This window comes from Microtus ochrogaster, chromosome 2 (assembly GCF_000317375.1).
Source record: "Microtus ochrogaster isolate Prairie Vole_2 chromosome 2, MicOch1.0, whole genome shotgun sequence".
Classification (NCBI taxonomy): Eukaryota; Metazoa; Chordata; class Mammalia; order Rodentia; family Cricetidae; genus Microtus; species Microtus ochrogaster.
In genome coordinates this window covers 21,593,587-21,598,182 of record NC_022010.1, presented here as the reverse complement: position 1 = coordinate 21,598,182, position 4,596 = coordinate 21,593,587, and the positions used below count along the sequence as shown (strand labels likewise).

At 48.3% G+C, this 4,596-nt stretch overlaps 1 pseudogene; it reads left to right on the top strand.

Annotated features, from left to right (window-relative positions):
- Window positions 1-3,442: 3,442 nt before the first annotated feature.
- Window positions 3,443-4,246, top strand: LOC101985378 (annotated as a pseudogene).
- Window positions 4,247-4,596: the final 350 nt, after the last annotated feature.

Genomic DNA, 4,596 nt, shown 5'->3' with positions numbered 1-4,596 from the left:
TTGGTTTTTTGAGACAGGATTTCTCTGTGGTTTTGGAGCCTGTCCTGAACTAGCTCTTGTAGACCAGGCTGGTCTCGAACTCACAAAGATCTGCCTGCCTCTGCCTCCCAAGTGCTGGGATTAAAGTCATGCGCCACCACCGCCCGGCTTCTTTCTTTCTTTCTTTCTTTCTTTCTTTCTTTCTTTCTTTCTTTCTTTCTTTCTTTCTTTCTTTCTTTCTTATATTTTTGGTGGGGGGTGGTTTTCAGGCAGGGTTTCCCTGTGTAGTCCTGGCTGTCGTAGAACTCACTTTGTAGACCAGGCTGGCCTCTACCTCAGAGATCTACCAAATGCTTCGTTTGCATGCAAATCTTTCATTACTTACTAGATGGAATCATTTTAGCAGTGGAGCACCACTGGCCTCCATGCTGATGTGCTCTGGTGGTGTTCTAGAAGAACCCAGAATGCAGAAAGCATGGCTCTAGGTTTAAGTCAAGGGATCAAGGAGAAAAAAACAAAATTCATTTTTAACATCTCAGGATAATGACTTAGAAAAGAGCTAACTGTTTTCATTTTTTGTATTAGTTATCTGTCTATTTATTTATCTATTTATGGTCCTGCTGTGGATGGAACCCAAGGCATTGCAAATGCTAAGCAAGTACTCTATCACTGAACCATGCCCCCAGTCCTTCACTGGGGACTTCTAGGCGGGAGCTCTACCACTGTCTTTAAAAATTTTTGATTAATATTTTATTCATTTGTTGGAATAATTTAAAAATTTTCCTTTATGTGTATGAATGTTTTCCTTGCTTATATTTCTTTCTTTCTTTCTTTCTTTCTTATTTTTAAACATTTATTTATTTATTTACTTTTAAAAAAAATTTATTTATTTATTAAAGATTTCTGTCTCTTCTCCGCCACCGCCTCCAATTTCCCTCCCCCTCCCCAAAACATTTATTTATTTATTATGTAGTATGCAGTGTTCTGTCTGCAAGTATGCCTGCACCAGAAGAGGACACCAGATCTCATTCCAGAGCGTTGTGAGCCACGGTTGCTGGGAATTGAACTCAGGACCTCTGGAAGAGTAGGCAGTGCTCTTAACCTCGGAGCCATTTCTACAGTCAAACTTGCATATATTTCTGAACATCACATTTGTGCCTGGAGATTTTGGAAGTGAGAAGAAGGCATTTGATCCCTTGAGAATGAAGTTACAGTTAGTTGTGAGCCTCCATGTAGGTGCTGGGAACTGAACCCAGGTCCTCTGTAGGCCTGTCAAATGTTCTAACTACTGAGCCATCTCTCCTGTCTTTTATTTATTTTTTTAAAGATTTATTTATGTGGTGATGGCACATGCCTTTAATCCCAGCACTCAGGAGCAGAGGTACGTGGATCTTTGTGAGTTCAGGGCCAACCTGGTCTACAGCGTGAGTTCCAGGATAGCCAAGGCTAACCAGAAAAACCCTTTCTCAAAAAAGAGAGAGACTTATTTATGAATATGTATATGTGTGTGTTAGTGTATGCCATGTGCAAATGAGTGTTCGAGGAAGCCAGGAGAGGCTTCTACAAATCCCCTGTAGCTGGAGTTATAGGTGGTTTAGTAGCCACCCGGTATAGGTGCTGGGAATTGAACTGGTGTCCTCTGGAAGGGCAATAAGTGAATCTAATTACTGAGTTGTCGTTCTAGACTTTTGTGGGTTTTGGGGACTGAACTCAGATCCTTAGACCTTGAGGCAGACACGCTGAGCTGTGGAGTCCTCTCAACAGCTCCCCTGTTTATTTTGTGAGACTGGCTCTTGCTGTGTCATCAAGGCCGGCTTCAATCCCACAAGCCTCCTGCCTCAGTCTCCTACATCCTGGGATTTCAGGCTGCATCACCACCCCAGCCTCACAGAGCTCCAGCTTTTTGTCTGCTGACCTGTAAGGGAGGATCGCCCCAGTTGAGGGAGGAATGGGGACGTGAGCTCAAAGCACATTTTGACTCTGCTCTATCATCTTGAACACTGCTCCTGTTTCCAACACAACCAGCAAACACAGCCAAGGCTAACAAGCTCGCCATGGCCAGGGACCCAAGGTTAGGCCCCTCCCTAATCCTAGGAACCTGAGGTCCTTTACTAATTACTGTCAGGCCCCGTGTGGTAGTCACCTGACTCTAATTGACATCCAGTCTCTCCTCACACCCAGGGCTGACCGCAGCATCTGTCAGTTTCAGTACTTGGATATTTTCGCTCACCAGGTCCAACATGTGAGCCTGACACCCACAGAATTGTGCCTGGCCCACCTCAGTGTCCTTCTAGTCTCCTCTCCAGGGACCTGGGCTTCAGTCACAGGCCCACCTGACTGCTCCATCTTGGTTATCACAGCTTTGGTATTTGAGACAGGGTTTCTCTGTAGCTTTAGAGCCTGTCTTGGAACTAGCTCTGTAGCCCAGCTGGCCTGGAAGTCATAGAGATCCACCTGCCTCTGCCTTCCAAGTACTGGGATTAAGGCTTGAGCCACCACCTTTATTTTTTTTTCAATTAATTTTTATGTGTGGGTGTTTTGCTCGTACGTACACCATAAAAGGTGCTTGCAGCCCCTGGAACTGGGGTTATGGACAGTTGTGACCTGCCATGAGAGTGCTGGGAATTGAACCCAGAAGCTCCTAAGGAGGGACTGAGCTCTTCTCTCCAGCCCAGCTCTCTTCTTTACTGGCCAGCAGAGGGCAGGTCGAACTGAGCTTTGTCTGTCTGCCTTCCTAGGTTGGATTCCTTAACTTCCCATAGGCCAAGGGCCAAGAAAGCATTCCCAGGGTGTATGGTTTGGATCTGGTTAACATTACAATTTTGCAGCCAGCGGTGGCGGCACACACACTTTAACCCCAGCACTCTGGAGGCAGAGGCAGGCAGGGATCTCTAAAGAGTTTGAGGCCAGCCTGGTCTACAGAGCGAACTCCACGACAGCCAGGGCTACACAGAAATACTGTCTCAAAAAAAAACCTTACAACTTTGCCTCAGGGGCTGGAGAGATGGCTCAGTGGTTAAGAGTATTGTCTGCTCTTCCAAAGGTCCTGAGTTCAATACACAGCAACCACATGGTGGCTCACAACCATCTGTAATGAGGTCTGGTGCCTCTGACTGTCTCTGAGAGCTGTCTCCTCCCCTTTTATAATCCTAAAACTGAGATTAAAGGCGTGCCCCACCCGGTTTCTATAGCAACTAGTGTAACTACTGGGATTAAAGGTGTGTGTTACCAGTTGGGTGGCACAAGCCTTCAATCCCAGCACTCGGGAGGCAGAGGCAGGCAGATCTCTGTGAGTTCATAGGCCAGCCTGGTCTACAAGAGCTAGTTCCAGAGCTTCGACCGTCGCAGCCCATGAGCGCGGGAGGGCGAGAGCTTTTGCATTTTGCAGTGCTGTTTGAGGGGGGCCTGGGGTTGAGGAAGCAGAAAGCAGCCGAGTCTCCCGGGACCTCCGCGTTGAACCACGATGAATCCTGCCAACCGGGAGCAGATCCACCTGGTGAACTATGTGGAGGATTACCTGGACTCTGTCGAGTCACTGCCTTTCGACCTGCAGAGGAACGTCTCGCTGATGCGGGAGATCGACGCCAAATACCAAGAGATCCTGAAGGAGCTGGATGACTGCTATGAGAAGTTCAAGCGGGAGACGGACGGCACCCAGAAGAGGCGGGTGCTGCACTGCATCCAGAGGGCCTTGATCCGCAGCCAGGAGCTGGGCGATGAGAAGATCCAGATCGTCAGTCAGATGGTGGAGCTGGTGGAGAACCGCACCAGGCAGCTGGACAGTCATGTGGAGCTCTTCGAAGCCCACCAGGACATCAGCGACAGCACTGGCAGCAGCGGCAAGGCCGGCCAGGACAAGTCAAAGAGTGAGACCATCGCTCAGGCAGACAAGCCGAATAACAAGCAGTCCCGGAGGCAGCGAAACAACGAGAATCGAGAGAATGCATCTAATAATCACGACCATGATGACATCACCTCAGGAACACCCAAGGAGAAGAAAGCAAAAACCTCAAAGAAGAAGAAACGCTCCAAGGCCAAAGCAGAGAGGGAAGGCTCTCCCGCAGACCCCAAGGAGCCCACGTACTGTCTGTGCAATCAGGTCTCCTATGGAGAGATGATCGGCTGTGACAACGACCAGTGCCCCATCGAGTGGTTCCACTTCTCCTGCGTGGGACTCAACCATAAACCAAAGGGCAAGTGGTACTGCCCCAAATGTCGGGGGGCAAACGAGAAAACAATGGACAAAGCCCTGGAGAAGTCCAAGTAAGAAAGGGCTTACAACAGGTAGTTTGTGGACATTCACAGGTGAGAACAGACCCGCTGGTGTATTTGTGTCGCTGCCTTTGCCGAAGTCCGAGGACGGTCAGATGGGTGTGTTTAGAGGCGCTGCGGGTCCTCTACTCGGGAAGGCAGAGACAGCCTGTGTCTTCATGGTGTACCCCGTAACGAGACTGGGGCTGCAGATCAGCAGTTTAGAAACTACAAAGAGAGGTTCCAATTAAACACGGCAGCAAAGGTCAGCCTGGTTTTGGGGGTTGGGGAGTGACTTGGAAGTAATATAACAGATGTATAAAGAAGAGATTTAATTTGGCTGTTTTAACAAAAATGTTATGGTTT